Source organism: Protopterus annectens, chromosome 2.part1 (assembly GCF_019279795.1).
Source record: "Protopterus annectens isolate FY-2018-M chromosome 2.part1, PAN1.0, whole genome shotgun sequence".
NCBI classification, from domain to species: Eukaryota; Metazoa; Chordata; order Ceratodontiformes; family Protopteridae; genus Protopterus; species Protopterus annectens.
This window is the reverse complement of record NC_056729.1, coordinates 958,101,688-958,120,629: the sequence shown is the minus strand read 5'-3', so window position 1 is coordinate 958,120,629 and position 18,942 is coordinate 958,101,688.

Here is an 18,942-nt window from a genome sequence, read left to right as displayed (position 1 = left end):
TATTGTAGAAAGAAATCAGAAATAGAGCTTTGTGTACCATTCTGGATTGCAGCAGCACATTGAATATCAATGCATTGAAATCAATGTGCATGCCACTGATCTTTAATAAAACAGGAATGGCTTTCTATATAGTTGCTGACATGCTGGAAGTAGTGCTTGCTTTCTACTTTTAACTAGTTAAGGGAAATTTGCTGCTTTTTGGGCTCCAAATAATCAGCACCCAGAATATGTCCACTTGAAGGTGTCATCTTTTTTGTTATCACTGTTAGAATCTGAAAGGTTTGATAAAGTGTGTGTTGTGTTCTTATCTGAGTTTGGATGATCTAACAGATAGTATGCATATATCTATATATATATATATCTCTATCTATCTCTCTCTATATATAAATAGATAGATAGATACAGATATAGATATAGTTCACTTGACAAAACCGAAGTGTCTGGAGTGGACAATTGTATCAAGCAGAGCAGAGAAAACAGCAAGGACAGTGTTAGGTATATATTGAAGGGCTTTTCTGAGCTTGAGATGTTTGGACAGGACAGTGGTGCAGTGATTAGTGTTGTTGCCTCACAGCAAGAGATTCTATGGTTCAATTCTCAGCTAAAGTACCCTCTGTGCAGGGTCTGTTTGTCCTCCCTGTGTTTGTGTGGGGCTCTTCTGGGTGCACTGCTTTCCTCCCACATTCTAAAGAAGCATCTGGAGTGTTTCTCCCTAGGCCTCTGCTGAAAATGGGCTCTGTCCCAGTTAGACTTTCCTTGTTTCCTTAAAAAAAAGAGTTTGTTTTGTGACCTTGGAACAAAGTGGACAAATGTATCAAGCAGTGTGGAGACAACAGCAAGGGCAGTGTTGGGGGTCCATTGAAGAGCTATTCTGGGCTTGAGATGTCCCCATATTTGATTTTCAGTGACACATGATATGTTATTATGTTTGAGATGGCAACAGTTTGCAATGCAGATGGAGATTTATCAGAAGAAGAATTCTACCTCTATTGCACTTACCAGGGGATATGAAATGGGATGATTCATATCAGGTGTGCAGAATTAGTGAAATTGTAACATACATATGAATTCAGAAATCTGTAAGAACTAGAATATATACAAAATTTGTTGAGTACTATTATTCAAATATAAGCAAATTAAAAGAGTCAGTGTTACAGAGGGTGTGAGATTATTTAATGAATAGTGTTTTATACACACAGAATGACACCACAGTACAAGGACAAAATGACTGACTTTAACAATTGGCTAAGCTTCTGGTGTCATTCTAAGGGAATCCAGTACCTGTCTGCCTGGAATGACATGATCGACAGACCACGCTGCTTTGCCAGAGATGGCTTGCACCTGTCGCCCTTGGGATTCCGGATACTGGCAAAGGCTCTTACCACACCTATAGTGCCTTTTTTAGGCAAGGTTCAAATGACAAATTCACCACCATAACAGGTACAAGCAAGCAAAATCTGAGGGTAATGCTACTCAATGCTAGAAGTCTAAACCTCAAAATGCACTCACTCGAGGCACTCCTTAAAATGGAGAACATTGACATCTGTGCAGTGACAGAGACCTGGTTCAAAGCTCCAGAGAGCACCCCTGCATTACCAGGCTATAATTCATACCACACCTTTCGGCCACCAAACCTGGACTGAAACACTAAAGGTGGAGGCGTGTCCATATTCATTAAGGATATCCACACCTCCAAGCTAGTTGCTCAGCATAATGCATCCGAGATTATCCAAGTTCAACTAACTCTGGGCAAAACCGCAATCCAGATTGTAGCTTGCTACAGACCCCCCACCATGCCCCAGGATTCCCACTCCTCTTTTCTTGATACACTGGAAAATATTAAGGTACAACCCAACATTCTAATAATGGGTGATTTCAACTACCCTACCATTAACTGGGAAAACTACTCATGTACCAACTCTTTTGCTCAACATTTTCTGGAAATCATCAATTCCAATACCTTGGATCAACTTATCCACACCCCCACCAGAGGCAGCAATATCTTAGACCTGGTCATCACCAACATGGGTGACCAGTGTTCCACACCAGAGGTCAGCTCCTCGTTGGTCAGATCCTCAGATCCGACCACAAGCTAATCACCCTAGACATCCAAATCCCGCTCCCACCCCCCATTAGGAAAACAACCATAAAAAGTTTCTTCAAAGCCAACTTCACGCTTCTTAATAAAGAAGTGGCAAACTTCATGACACCCATGCAGATGGATAAGAGGTATGACTGCTGAATCCTACACAAATGCACTTTATAAGCACTTACACGAGTGCATGGATCATGCTATCCCTAACAGAACCAAGATGCTATCCTCCAAAAAAAGGAAGCCAATCTGGTGGTCTTCTGCCATAAACAAACTCTACAACAGAAGAAAGAAACTGTTGCAAAAAAGAGTAAAATCCCACGATTGGAGGAACTCCCTGGTCAGCCTCATTAAGAAGCTGAGATCCCTCATCAAATCCTCCAAAGCTAGTTATGAAAACAAAATTGCCACTGATTCTAAAGACAACCACAAAGCATTCTATAGCTATGTTAAAAATCTCAATGGCAACACTCAGATCTGCTCTGAGTTACAGCACAATGAGACTAAATATACAGAACCAACTGATATTGCCAACATCCTGGCAGATAGGTTCAGCGCAAACTTTACCCCCCTCTCACCCCCTAAAGGGCCCATCTTTATACCGGAAGAATGCAAAGTTCCTGTAATCATGGCTGCACAGGTAAAAACTTCACTCTCCAAAGCCAAGAACACAGCATCCATGAGACCTGACAACATCCCAGGCTGCCTTCTACATGAACTACAGAATGAACTGGCACCCCACCTAAGTACCATGTTCAATCATAGCCTCACCTCAGGCTTTGTGCCCATTGAGTGGCACACCGTGACAGTTATCCCACTCCACAAAGGGGGGGCCACAACAGACCACAGGAACTACCACCCCATTAGCCTGACGAGCCTCGTCTGCAAGGCCATGGAACATATCATCATGGAACTCATAAACAAAGACATTGGAGATCTCCAAACCCTGGACCTCACACAGTTTGGTTTTTTAAAAGGCAGATCATGTCTCCTAAACCTGATAGACTTCTTTGAAGTAGTCACCAAGGCCATGGATGAGGGTCAGGTGGTTCACACAGCCTAACTAGATCTTGCCAAGGCGTTCAACACCATCCCCCACTCTGGAATTATAGATAAACTCACTAAACTAGGTATAAATCCCTATGTCACAAGATGGGTTGCCAACTGGCTTACTGTAAGAACCTACACTGTGAAAGTAGCAGACTCCAAATCAGACTTCAGACCAGTGACAAGTGGAGTACCACAGGGTTCAGTCCTGGGTCCTCTCCTGTTTGGTATCTACTTCTCTGAAGTACAGGTTAACACAGAAGGTCTTTGGATAACTAAATTTGCAGATGACTGCAAACTAGGAGCCATAATTGAAACTCCTAACAATGTGGACTTCCTACAAAAGGGCCTCACTGAGACAGATGCCTGGTGTCAAAGACATGGTCTCAAGCTCAATGCCAAAAAGTGCATTGTCATCCCCTTTGGTAAAAATTCTGTACCCATGAACTACCACATAGGTGGTAGTCTACTTAACACCGAAAGTGTGATATGAGACCTTGGGACACAGGTGGACAGTAGTGTCTCCTTTGATAATTACATCGACAAAGTGGTCAGGAAATCCTTCTACGTGGCACACCTCATCACAAAAGGTTTCTCATCCAGAAAAAAAAGAGGTCATTGTTCCCCTCTACTCATCACTCATTAGACCCATTATAGAGTACAATGCCCGTTTTGGTATGTACCTCACAAGACATCTACAACAACTGGAAAGGCCGCAAAAATACCTCACAAAGAGGATTACTGGCCTCAAACAGATGCCTTGCGCAGACCATCTCAAAAAACTCCAGCTTTATTCCGTCGCATATCGCCTACTCAGAGGTGATCTCTGCCTAACATACAAAGCTATGTCAAACCCAGAGCTGTTGGACATGCTCCACTTAAAGAAATCCCAATCCTTCCGAGCTACATGCTCTAGGGACCTAAACCTTGTCACCACAATAAACAGAACATGCTGGAGGGATAGATTCCTGTCCCAGAGACTTCCCATACTCTGGAACAGACTACCTATCTATGTCAAACAGAGCTCCTCATTAGCACTCTTCAAGAAAAATCTTGATGATTGGATGGGTATAGGAAATTCACCCCGGGGATCACTTCTGTGGTTCTGCTTGACAGGGGCACATGAAAATAATTTTCTTGGGTGGCGAAAGCCAGGGTACATTTTTGGCTATGCTTGTATAGGCCCTAGGGCCAATAGCCTAGTACCTAGCACCTATATATGTATACACCTCCCTCTATAGATAGATAGATAGATAGATAGATAGATAGATAGATAGATGATAGATAGATAGATAGATAGATAGATAGATAGATAGATAGATAGATAGATAGATAGATACCTTCTAGAAAAATAAATAGCACCAAAAACAGCTGGACAGGAGAAAATCATCTTTTATTTATGATACCTATCTGTCCATCTTTTTAAATAAATATAATGTTTTGTGCCAGGACCTCTTTTACAATAGTGGCTGTAACCAATGTGAACTTTTTGCTGCACAGACCATGTTGTAACCTTTCCAGAGCCTAAACTATGCCAATACACTCCTTCTATATGACAAGATTCCTATGTGGATTAAAGTTCATAGGTTGATAGGTACTTATCAGGGTACTGATCTATTCATATCCCTAGGAGCAATGACATGCATTCACAAGAAGTTTTTACCTTTCTATTTTAAGCACAAATAACCAGAAGCCCTTGTATTTTAAGTAAGAATAGCAGAGGGCTGGGCACACATTCATATGTTATCCCTTTCCATGAGGGACACAGGTGATAAACCAGAGGTGAATTTCTGTTTTTTCATTCATTTGTTCAGATTACACTTGAATAGATTAAGGGACATACTTTGCTTTATGTGGAAAGGACAATGATTCCAGACAAGTAGTGTTCTCAGTGATACATGCCTATCCCTCAAAAATGGTCAGTTTACATTCCAGAACAGAGGAAGGTCTCTTGAGTGGGTATTTACTCCACCATTGGGATTTTGATTGTGCAGTAGGTCTGAAAGGATGGGGTTGGCTAGGGCTCTGTAAGTGGGCATAGGCCACTCTTCCATAGCCTGCAGGGCACAGAGAAAATGTTCAGGGCTTTGAGGCAGTCAGTGTAGCTTTTATGATTTAAGCCTTTGATTTTCTTGATGAAAAAACATTTCAGTCATTCAAACTGTGTCAATTGTTTGGGCAGGTACATTTTGCAGGGGACATTATGCTCGGTGATCAACCTAATAAATGCTGAATACAGTGGAATGATCTCTTGCCTCAGCCTGAACACTATACTTTACATGGGATCCGTACAGATCCCGGATGGCACTTTCTGCTGAAGCAGAAATCACCAAACATACATAACCGAAAGTGCTGTCCACCGAAGAAGCACTTTCAGTTATGTATGCTAGTTGTGTCGGTCGCACTACGGTGCGGTTAAGGGAGAATTCCCTTTTCCCCACTGTAGTGCGGCCTCAGATTGAGAATATAAAAGTAGTGGGGGATGTGGGGGGAAGGGGGCCTCCCCCCTGCATAAAAGAAGCTTAGTGTTTTTTTTTTTTTGGACAGACTTTAACGAAAATGCTTTTTCTGTGAAAGCACTTTCGTTAAAGTGCGTTTGGGTATTTTGGATTTGGACTATTGTACTTTCGTTCAATAGTCCTACATCCACTTTACATATATGCTGTGCAATAAAAAAGTGTTTTTCACAATAGTGAACACATGATGATCAGGGGACAGCTCATAGTCAATACAAGTCCACAGTGTACTGATTTTCGTGGGTGTTTTGTCGATTTAGTAGTTACAGAGAACAGGGAATATTTTGGTTGATGAAGGATGCTGTTACACATTTTTGGCATTTAGTTTTAGGCCATGGTTTTCACATCAGCTATTTGTTTGAGAAAGTTTCTCTTGGAGAATCTTGGCATCTTCTGTGGAGTTTATAATGGTATCAAGTTTACAGTTATCTGCAAACTTGGTGCCATAAACTCTTAACATTAGCTGTGACCACAAAATGTAAATGCCAAAGAGGAGTGTCTCAAGTACTGAAGCCAAGGATACAACAGTAGTGTGAGGTCTTTTGGAGGAGGTTGAGCCACCAATCTTAATTTTTGTGTTCTGTTAGAGAGACAGTTTTCCATCCAATGATTTACATAGGGATTTACATTTTGCTGGGTGGATTTAACAACTATACCTGAGTCTGGAATGGTGCTGAATGCCTTTGTGAGGTCCATTTATGTAGTGTATCATGATTTTCCCTCATCCATTGCTTCATTTAACTTCTCAAAGAAGTTATCCAGGTTAAACTGGCAGGATCTGCCCTTACTGAACTGGCTGGAGTTAATAATTTGTGTTTGCCAGTTGGTGCAGAGGCTCAGGATGTGAGCTATAGGTTTAGGTTCATAGGTCGGTACTAGGCTATCGGCCCTAGGGCCTATACAAGCCTACCCATAACAATTCCCTGGATATTTCTTCCTACAATATTTACTTCTCTGGACCCCTGTCTAGCAGGGTAACTGACATGATCCCCGGGGTGAATTTCCTATCTCCCATCAAATCATCAAGGTTCCTTTTGAAGAGGGCCAAGGAGGCGCTCTGCTTGACATGTATGGGCAGTCTATTCCAGAGTATAGGGAGTCTCTGGGTCAGAAACCTATCCCTCCAGCATGTTTTGTTCATTGTGATGACAAGATTTTGATCCCTGGAGAATGTGGCTCTGAGGGATTGGGATTACTTTAAGTGGAGCATGTCCAACAGCTCAGGGTTTGACATGGCCTTGCATGTTAAGCAGAGATCATAGGTTCATAGGTTCATAAGTAGGTACTAGGCTATCTGCCTAAGGGCATTTATAAGCCTAGCCAGAGTGTGTCAGCTTTCACCGCCCCATTGATTAATTAACTGAGCCTCTATCAGGAAGAGCCAATGAAGTGATTCCAGGGATGTATTTTCTGTTACCCATCCACTCGTCAAGGTTTCTCTTAAAAGAGTGTTAGTGAGGGGCTCTGCCTAATGTAGTTAGGAATTTGTTCCAAAGCATGGGGAGTCTCTGTGACAGGAATCTATCCCTCAAGCATGTTCTATTTATTGTTGTGGCGAAGCTTAGCTCACTAAAGCGAGTGGCTCGCAGTGACTTGGATTTCTTTAGGTGGAGCATGTCCATCAATTCTGAGTTGGACATGGCTTTGTAAGATAGGCAGAGATCACCTCTGAGTAAGTGATATGCAACTGAGTACAGCTGGAGTTTTTCCAGTCGGGCTGCATAGGACATATGTTTGAGACCAGTAATCCTCTTGGTGAGGTACTTTTGTGGTCTTTCCAGCTGTTGGAAGTGTCTTGTGAGGTACATCCCAAACGGGGCATTGTACTCTATGATGGGTCTGATGAGTGATGAGTAGAGGGGCACTATATCCTCTTTATTTCTAGATGTGCACCCTTTAGTAATTAGATGGGCTACACAGAAGGATTTCCTAACTACTTTGGCAATATGATTGTCAAAGGAGAGATTAATATCTACCTGGGTATCCAGATCTCTTATTACCTCTTCTGTATTAAGGGAGCTGCCACCTATGTGGTAATTCATGGGTGTTTTGTTTTTCCCAAAGGGGATGACTATGCATTTTTTGGCATTTAGCTTGAGACCATGACTTTGACACCAGGTGTCCATCTCAGTTAGGCCCTTTTGGAGAATATCTGTGTCAACCAGTGAGTCAATTATGGCTCCCAGTTTGCAGTCATCAGCGAACTTGGTTAGCCATATTCCTCCACTGTTTGCCTGTACTTCAGAGAAGTATATGCCAAACAGTAGGGGTCCCAGGACCAAGCCTTGTGGGACACCACTTGTGACTGGTTTAGAGTCGGACCTGGAGCCCGCTATTCTTACCTTGTGAGTTCTGTCTTTAAGCCAGCTGGCAACCCATCTCTTGACGTAGGGGTTTATGTTCAGGTTAGTGAATTTTTCTTTAATTCCCGAGTGGCGAATGGTGTCAAAAGCCTTGGCGAGGTCAAGGTAGGCTGTGTGGACTACCGTCTCCTCATCTATGGCCTTGATGACTGTCTCGAAGAAGTCAACCAGGTTTAGTAGGCATGATCTGCCCTTAACAAAGCCGAACTGGGTCAGGTCAAGTGTTTGGAGGTTCCCAATGTCTTTGTTAATGAGTTCCATGATGATGTGCTCCATAGCCTTATACACCGGGCTAGTCAGGCTTATGGGGCTTTAGTTACCAGGGTCAGTTGTGGCCCCTCCTTTGTGAAGTGGAATAAACATTACTGCGTGCCATTCTATGGGCACATAGCCTGTGTAGAGGCTGAGGATGAATAGTGTGTTTAGGTGGACACCATCTGGCCCCACTGACGCTGCACTTTTGGCTTTTGAAAGGGCTGTTGTCACCTGTGCGTTTGTGATTTCTGGGACACTACACTTTTCTGGTATTGTTGTGGGCCCTTTTGGGGGGTGAGAGGGGGGTGAAGTTTGCACTGAATCTATCTGCCATGATGTTGGCAATATCAGTGGGTTCAGTATATTTTGTGCTATTTTGCACTAGCTCAGAGCATATCTGCGAGTTGCCACTTAGATTCTTGACATAGCTAAAGAAGGCTTTGTGGTTATCTTTCGAATCCTTGGCTATTTTTCTTTCGAAGTTAGCCTTGGAGGATTTTATGAGGGACCTTAGTTTCTTACTGATACTGATCAGGGATGTCTTTCCTTCTTGGGATTTGTTTTTTTTCTGAACTAGTTTCCTCTTTCTATTGTATAGCCTGTTTATGGCAAGGTAGACAATATGCCACAGAGTATAGCTGGAGTTTTTTTAGACGGTCAGCATATGGCATCTGCTTTAGGCCTGTGATTCTTTTAGTGAGGTATTTCTGTGGCCTTTCCAGCTGTTGCAAATGTCTTGTGAGGTACATACCAAATGGGGCATTATACTCTATAATGGGTCTAATGAGGGATGAGTACTGTGGGACAATTACCTCCTTTTTTCTGGACGAAAAGCCCTTAGTGATGAGGTGTGCCATATAGAAGGATTTACTGACTGTTGTGACGATTTGGTTATCGAAAGTGAGACCACTGTTCACCTGTGTCCCTAAGTCTCTCATCACACTTTCAATGTTTAGTGTACTGCCACCTATGTGGTAATTCATGGGTACGTGTTTTTTTCCAAAGAGGATAACTATACATTTCTTGGCATTAAGCTTAAGCCCATGGCTCTGGCACCAGGCATCTGTTTCTGTAAGGCCCTTTTGTAGAATATCCACATCATTTGGGGATTCAATAATGGCTCCCAGTTTGCAGTCATCTGCAAACTTTGTTAGCCAGAGTCCCTTAGTGTTGGCCCTGTACTTCAGAGAAGTAGATGCCAAACAGGAGTGGTCCCAGGACTGAACCCTGAGGTACTCCACTTGTCACTTGTCTAGAGCTGGATTTGGAGTCGGTTACTTTTACAGTCCGGGTTCTGTCAGTAAGCCAGTTGGCAACCCATTGAGTGACGTAGGGATTTATGCCCAGCTTAGTAAGTTTATCTATGATTCCAGAGTGGGGGGCGGTGTTGAAGGCCTTGGCGAGGTCCAGATAGGCTGTGTGGACCATCTTACCCTCGTTCACAGCTCTGGAGACTGATTCGAAGAAGTCAATCAGGTTCAGGAGACAAGATTGGATCTTCACAAACCAAAACTAGGTGGGGTCCAGTGTTTGAAGGTTGCCAATGTCTTTGTTTATAAGTTCCATGATAATGCGTTCCATGCCCTTGCAGATCAGGCTCGTCAGATTGATGGGACAGTAGTACCCAGGATCCAAGGTGGATACCCCCTTGTGGAGTGGGATAACTGCAGCTGTGCGCCACTCAGTGGGCACAAAGCCTGAGGTGAGGCTATGATTAAACATGACACTTAGGTGAGGTACCAGTACATTTTGTAGTTCATGTAGTACACAGCTTGGAATGTCATCTGGTCCCATGGATGCTGTATTCCTAGCTTTGGATAGTGCAGTGTCTACCTGTGTGGCCATGATTACCGGAATTTGGCAATCTTTTGGTATTGAGATAGGCCCTTTAGGGAGTGAGAGGGGAGTGAAGGTGGCACTAAATTGATCTGCCAGGATATTTTCAATATCCTTGGGGTCAGTATATTTAATGCCATTCTGTTGAAGCTCAGAGCAGATCTGAGCATTGCCATTTAGATTCTTGACATAACTATAGAATGTCTTGTGGTTGTCTTTGGAATCTTTGGCAATTTTAATTTTGTAACTAGCTTTTGAGGATTTTATGAGGAATCTCAGCTTCTTACTGAGGCTGGTGAGGGAGTTTTTTGCATCCTGGGATTTTCCTCTTTTCTGCAACAGTTTCTTCCTTCTGTTGTATAGTTTTTTTATAGCAAGGGACCACCAGATTGGCTTCCTTTTTTTGGAGGAGAGCATCTTGGTTCTATTTGGGATGGCATGATTCATGCACGAGTGGATGTGCTCGTACAGTGCCTTAGTGTAGGATTCTGCAGTCAAACTTTCATATCCTGTCTGCGTGGGTGTCATGAGGTTTGTCACTTCTGAGTTCAGTAGCATGAAGTTGGCTTTGGAGAAGTTTTTTAAGGAGGTTTCCTTACTGGGGGGTGGGGGTGAGATGTGGATGTCAAGGGTGATTTGCTTATGGTCAGACCTGACAAATGATTGGATGACCACTGGTGTGGAGCATCTATCTCCCATGTTGGTAATGAACAGGTCTAGGATATTGGAGCCCCTGGTGGGACAATGGATTAGTTGATCCAGGGCATTAGAAATTATGAATTCCAAGAACCGTTGGGAAAAGGAGTTGGTACCCGAGTAGTTTTCCCAGTTAATGGCAGGGTAGTTGAAATCACCCAGTATTAGGGTGTTTAGTTGTATCTTAATATTTTCCAGTATGTTTAGAAAGGTGTAGTGAGAATCTTGGGGCATGGTGGGGGATCTGTAGCTAGCTACAATTTGAACTGCAGTCTTACCTAGTGTCAGTTGCACCTGGAGAGTTTCAGATGCATTGTGTTGGGCAATTAGCCTGGAGGTGTGAATATCCTTGGTGAATATGGACACTCCTCCACCTTTAGTGTTTCTGTCTTGGTTTTGTGGCCGAAAAGTGTGGTAAGAGTTGTAGTGTGGTATTGCAGGGGTGCTCTCTGGAGCCTTGATCCAAGTCTCAGTTACTGCACAGATATCAATGTTCTGTATTTTTAGGAGTGCCTCAGGAGAGTGCATTTTGAGGTTTAGACTTCTAACACTGAGTAGCATTACCTTCAGATCTCAGATAGTCCCTATGGTACAGAGTTTCATTCCCACAGTCCACATTTGCCTATTGTATGTCTTTGTTACTGAATTAGACATTGTTCCTCGGTCACCCCTGAAAAGGAACTTTGTGTCCAATGGAGCTTCTTGGTTAAAACATATATATGTGTTTTTATGTCCTGTTTATTAATTGTGTAATGATCCTTTCCATAGCCTAGTGGCTGGTCAGAGTTATGGCTCTATAATTACTTGGGTCAGTTGACACCCTACCTTTGTGTTGGAAGGTAACTATTGCTCTCCTCTATTTATCCTGCACAAAGTCAGTCTGCAGATGGTACTGAATTGCTTCTGTAGTGGATTTGACAGTTACAGTTTCAAACTAGCTAGTAGGCATCCTCGTAGGTTATCCAGTCCCATAGGAGCAGTGCTTTTGGTTTTTGATAGCAGTGGTAGGTAATACAGGAGTGTGAGGGGTGTGTAGGTGGTGGGCAGTGAAATTTTAGAGCTAAATGTATATGTTAGTAGGCTGGCTATGTCCCCTGGGTTACAGTATGTGGTATCATTTACTATTAGCTATACACAGTGCCGTGCATTGTTTCTGAGGTACCTCACACATTTAAAGAAAGCCTTGTGGTTATCTTTTGCCTTGTGGCTATTTTTGCCTCATATCTGGGTTTAGTATTTCTGGCATGTTGAGTTACATTTATTTTTATATGCAATTATTTTTTTTTCTTTTACTGTATAGCCTATTTCTATTTAATTTCCACCAGAAGGGGTTATTTTCAAGCATAGTATTGAATTTATTTTTAAAATGGAAACAAGCATCTATAGTCTATGCAGCTTATTACATGTGCATAGAATTTGTCAGTAAAGGATTCTGTATAGTCAGAGCAGAGGACTCTTCAGGTTTGAAGGGGATGTTTAATTTAGCTAGTTTTGGTAGATTAGCTTTAGCATAATTTCTGAATACTGAGTTATTCGAAGGTGCTTTTGTCTTGTGTCTTATGGTAAATGTGACTGATTTCTAGTCTGATCTGACTAGGGAGAAAGTTACAACTGATGGGAAAAGAGCTGTCCAATATTGATAAGAAATCAGTTCAGGAATTTGTCTCCTTAGTTGTGGTATGGACAATATGGTCCATTAGGCTTGTATTTATAAAGTCTAGATATATCTTGCCATACACATTAGGGGATGCGTAAGTCTCCCAGTTGTTTGAGGGGTAATTGGAATCCCCTAGGAGAATGATGTTTGCTTGAATACATATAGACTCCATGCAAGTCAGGTAGGATGTATGGCTGAAGGGAGACATAGAGAGGGTCTTATAGCTGGCTATGATGTGATAGGGTTTTTTTAATGGTAAGTTCAATATGGAGGAGTTCCAGGTCATTATCCTGTCTAGAGAGTATGGAGATGAAACTTTCTTTTACAAATATAGAGACACCATCACTTTTAGTGCCTTCCTCTAGTTTGGTGGATATGAAAGTGTAGTTTGTGTTGAAACATTACATTGATAGGGTGCTCAAAATGATCTTGAAACAGGTTTCTGTGATGATGCATATATTGATGTATTCCAGGATAAGGAATGCCTATAAGTTGTGGATATTGTCTTAAAGCTCCTAGTTAAATTATCTGAATTCTCTTTTGTTATGTTGAAAGCTTTTGAAGAGTAGTGTTGGTTAAAAAGTCACTACAGGTTCGACAACGTCTTTGTCAATACACAAAGGTCTTTGGGATAGATAAGTGCAGGTCATCATTGGAAAACAGTTTGTACTGCCTACCATTTCCTCCCAGGCTGGCATATATTGGACCTCCTTTTGACTGACACCAGAAACTATGTCAATGAAGTCAGTAATCTGTTGTTTAAATTGTGGCATCATCTTCAGTGAAGGTAAAATCCTGCTCTAGACACGTATTCTGAGAGCTCCATCATGTTCCTCACTACTCTAGGGAGGTATATCTCAAGTCATTTACTCCCATGTGAACTCCTATGTGTACTGTGCCTTTTTCATATGTGTTCCTGTACTACAAGGACCTGAATGTGTATGTTATGTAGCTATTCCTGGCCCTAGACAGGTGACTCACCGAAGTCTGTATCATAACAGGGAGCTCTTTCACATCTTTGCAAACCCAGCTAAGTACACTCCCCAAACCAAAGCTGGAAGTATCTAACTGCAACATTAAATTCATCAATGTAATCAAAACTAGCTTGTACAAATGCTGATCTCTCCATGACTAAGATTGTTAAAAATACCCACCTGTAACCCTTCAATAGAGGGGAGTCCATCTGTTCTGTCCAAGGGGTAAGCAGCTGTTTTTTTTTTTCTGTAGTCCACTCATAATCTTGTGCTTAATCTTTCCTTAGCATAAACATCAGTGGACTGGTGCAATGACTGTTGGAGTCCTGGATTACCCACATTTCCAACAAGTCACGCAATTTTTTTCTCAGGGTTTTCCTTTAAGATCTTGTGTCCACATGCTGTTCCACTAGGTGGGTGAATCTTGGTTTACTAGTAAACATATCCCCACATTTGCCTAATACAGATTAGATTTTGTGAACCTGAGCAGGAGATAGTTTCTTCTAGAGAGCTAACTCATCCACTCGGGTATTATGCTGACCCTTACCAAGGAAATATACCACTAGATCCGCCTATGTTCCCTCCTTCAACCCAAGACCAGTCTGTCATGGTATGGTTTTATCATGTTAACATGGAAGAGTTTGTGATTCTGCCAGTTGTTTAACAATTCTATGTTTTATATATATATATATCTATATATCTATATATATATATATATATATATATATATATATATATATATATATGTATAGTATTGTTCACATTTTCACAATGTAGAAAAGACCCTCAGAGTAGGCCTGAACCTTTTTGCATCTAATAGAAATAAACACCCCTAGGATTTAACAAACTCCATATAGTCTCCATTTAGAATCTACATGGAATGAACCTGTGTACACGGCTGCAGTTTCCCCTCAGCAGCACACTATGCATATTCATAATGGTGCCCTGCTGAGGGAGAGCATAGTAACAGGGCTACTGAATCCATATAGGCAGAACTGCAAAGGCTGATCAGATTATATATTCATGGTGCAGGTCCCTGTAATGTTCTGTGTTACTGGTGAAATTTGCTGTGTATTAATAGTTTGTGTATTAAATATATGAATGGTTATTTATTTATTTTTTAATGGCCATTTTTGTGCCACAATAGAAACCAGATATAATTAATTATGATAACTGGGGTCTTTTTGTGGTTTTTGTTTTATTTTATATTTTTTGATGTCTGTTTGTGCAGCGCGGCATGGAGTGCAGCAATGCCAAGCTGTACTTTTACATACACAGCAGACACCTGCCAGATATCTAAAAATAGAAACCGAATATAATTATTTATTTCACCTTTTGTTTATGCCTGTTTAAGCCTATTTGTGCAGTGCACCACTATTGCTTACTAGTGTATGTCAAGGTATACTACATTATATACTATCCAAGTAGCTAAATGGAAGAGTGATGGTCTAAGGTTTTGTAGGTCCTGGGTTTGAGTCCCTAGCATGCATCTTATTTGTTGAATGCAATTTAAAATGTATATTAAATTGAAATCAATATCTTTATATTTGGGTGAGCTGCACAGTTAATAGCTAATATTATTTGTGTGTTGCTAAGCTTCGCTAAAACCACAGTTCTGTGAGTTATCACACTGCTCAGCATTGCTTAGCTGGTTTGCATGATACTAAACACTGCGCCACTTTTTTGAATGTTGCTAAACGAAGTGTAAGGGCAGGAAAATAGCTTATATTAAGGCCACTAGGGGAGAATTCTGTACCATTTGTTGGAGTCTGCATATTTGTTCATATGCCAGGCGGTCTTGTAGAGGGTGCATGCTTTTGGGTGCAGAGATGGGGTGTGCAGGAGTTCATGCATTTTGTTGGGCTCGTCATATGCAATTATGAACCTAGGTTGCTGCAGTGCATTTACTAGGGCTCAGTGTGTAAGGCTGAGACCTGTAGTCAGTTGGTCGGGGATCTTACCAGTGCTACTATTATTCCCCCTTACTGGTGAGCAGTGTCATCACAACTATGACATCCTGAAGCAGAAAATGAGGGGAACATTGAACATGTGAGTCCTAGAGTCTAGGGCTCTGCATGCTCCACATATATGTAAGTATTATTTCCACTGTTTTACCAAAATGTAAGCTGAATGTGTGCAAAACTGGTATGCATAACGGTGTGCTTCTCTCCCAACAGCTGCAGCTGAGAGGACATGCAATATTTAGTCCCATGCCAGGCACCTGGCCAGGTTGCACCGTAAGTGTGGTAAGTACGGATATATTATACTACCTGTAGTGCAATAAGCAATAAAGATTAAAAATGCACTGCAATAAAGAGTAAACAATAAAAACTGTAGTGCAATACATGGGAAATTAGAAATGTACTGTAATAAATGAACAATTAGAATTGTAGTGCAATAAATTAGCAATAACATCTATATTGCAATAAACAAGAGAATTACCAATAAGGTGTTAAACAGCATTATGGTTTCCTAAATAAATCTGTTTTAATATTTGCAGCACTGCTGTATTCATTGCATGCGTGTTCTACTGTCACTGTAGTTAAGTGTAAAACTGTAATAGCTCTATAATCCAAAAGTTATGTCCTGTAAAATGTTTTTCTCAACTAACAGTATGGATCAAGGCCATCTCCAGGCCAATTTCAGTCACATAATGCTCTCATTTTCTTCCACTCCTGGAACAAAAGGTATATGTCTGAGGAAGCCCACTTTATGAGCAAATAGTGTGTGTACATTTCACCGATAATTATCAGCAATACCAATAAAGTGTTAAGCAGCATTGGGTGTTCCTAAATAAATCTGTCTTAATATTTGCAATAGGCTGTAGTCATTGCATGTCTGTTCTAAGATGTTGCAGTCAATTGTTACATTATTTGCAGATGTCCCCTACAGTCACAGCTATTGGGTTATATCCCCATACCTGCCAACTAAAGCATGACACCTGTCTAGTTTACTTAATGTACACAAATATGCCTATCAACTGTCAATATTTTTCGTAATGTAATTACAACTGCCTAATCTGTCTGTTCCATGATTACCGCATAAAAGATTACCTGGAATGCTATATATTTTCAAATCCATTTACATAACACCTTGGTAGTTATGTAAGTCCACATTATGTGAAACTGTACTGTGTAGTTGTGTACCTGCATTTGTTACTGCTTGGCCTATACTGTCCCATGCTAACAGTTGGACAGGTATGCATGTGCTACATCAGTTATAGCAGAATTCAAGTTACTGTACTCACAACTGACACTGCACACCTGTAGAAATAAGTAAATGTAGTTTGTGTAGTAATATTACCTCTGAGGTAACTAATGGTATGCTTTTCTCTCTCTCTCCCCACCCCTTATCTTCTTTAATTTATTATTTTTATTTAAAATTATGATTTAATATTAACATTTTGTTACACTACCTGTTTTACTGGCCTTATGGTTTAATTCATACAGGTATGCTGTTAACATACTTACTGTTATGTTACTAAATGTTGCGTTACACATAATATACCTTAATATGTATTTGAATTAATAAATACTATGTTCCATTCTGTTAATACTAACATTGGTATGGTTAATACTAACTTATTGTTATAACTATTTTAGTAAAGTGAGTCAAGGTCGGCCGGTTCCTCGTGATCCACCTACCTTGCCTCCTCCAGCCATAGCACCAGGTCCAAAACTTCTGGAACCCAGCCTGATGGTGCCACCTCTGCTTCCCCTGCTCTACCTGTGGCATTGGGTACTACCGTCTCACAGGACAGGGATGGGTCTCCCTCTGGGAGCAGTGGTGGAGGAGAAGTTGTCACCCATGATGGACTGTTGGGTTTGGTGTGCAGGATCATCTACAATGGATTTGGATGATGGCTGGATTGGATGGAGAGCATGCTGGCCACCCTGGTGGGGCAAACTCACCCCAGAGCCCAGCCTTCACTACTACCACCCTCAGGACAGTGACGGAGCAGTGTCGACAGTCCCATGGGTGGGAATGTGAGCCATGCTGCTACCTTGTGGAAGCACATTGGACTGACAGTTTGCTACCCAGTCTGCTGTCTTGTCTGTTTGCAAAAACTTCTTAACCTACCCAACACTCCTCCCCAAGATGTGCCTATGTCCCTCCACCAACATTCCAATCTCACCTTAAAAAAAAAAAAAAAAAAAAAAAAGAAAAGAAAAATGGGCACCTGTCCCAAAAAAAAAAAATTCAGTCTCATACATAGCTCTCCATTTGACACGTGTCCACTGGACACACATAATTTGTTCTAATTGGCTTAACAACACAATTATGTTGTCCTCACCCCTCTCTCTGGGGATTAGAGTCCAATGTCTTCTACAAATTCTGTCAAAGTGCACAGTTGTTTCTGAACAAGAAATGGATAGCTATAGTTCTTTGCTAAACCCTTCCTGCACATACCTACCTGCCTTTCACTATGTTTTTCCCCCTGCTTTCACCGCATTTCACCACTTCCTGTTTCCCCATTTTTCTTTTCTTTATATTAGTACAACACTGTGGCTAAGCTCAGCTAAATGAAGCTATATTGATATATGTGTTTTAAATAATAAACATACAAAATAAGCATCTAACCCCTACTTCAAACCCACAAACATTGCACCTTTAGGGTGCTGCATTAACCTGCCATGCCACACAGCTGTTATTAAAACAGGTGGCTTAAGCAAAGCATAGTAATTGCAGGATACCGTCATTAAGCGTGTTTCAGGGGAGATGTGCATCACTCCGCATTGCTCAAACTTGCTTAAAGTGTAATGCAAAAAAATGGGATTGCACCTTGGAGTTTGGTGCAAGAGTACACTACTAGAAAGCCAAACACACAATAATGGATATAAGTGGCATCTCTAATAACAGGTAAAAGTCCCCTTTATCAGCAACATTTACAAGTACACCTGTTAAGGCATTACTGGCAACATACATGTACAACAGGGATTTTGATACAAAAATACATCCATATAAAGCCATGCACATAATGTTGTCTGTAAGAAAGTATGTAACAGCCTGTATGCATGTACTTATATCTTATAAATACACCCACTGTAACAGTAGCTCTGTCTGTTAAATGTCTTGCAAGTAGTACATTTTGCCGCACACAGTCCTGGGTTCAAATCCAGTGGTGTGTAGCATTTAAATAACATTATTGTGAAGCCACCAATTAAACACTGAGTCATGCACTCTTTATCCATACAATGCATTAGAAATGAAATGTCTGCCTGTCACTGATGGAAGTCATAGGCCTGCTGATGGGAACACACTTCACATATTCCTATAGCATAACCAAAAATTCATAAATTATCACATCATGCAGTAATATGCATTCACAGAGGATTTTAACACAGATAATGCAAATGAGGCCCACTGCTATCAGAGTGCACCACACAATTCATCAAACTGACAGTGCAGATTAGCACAGCTGCACAACTAACATACACTTACGAGGCCCTTGCTTGTAACAAGGGCTGCCAGCATACACATTCCAAATGAGTAACAGACTATAACA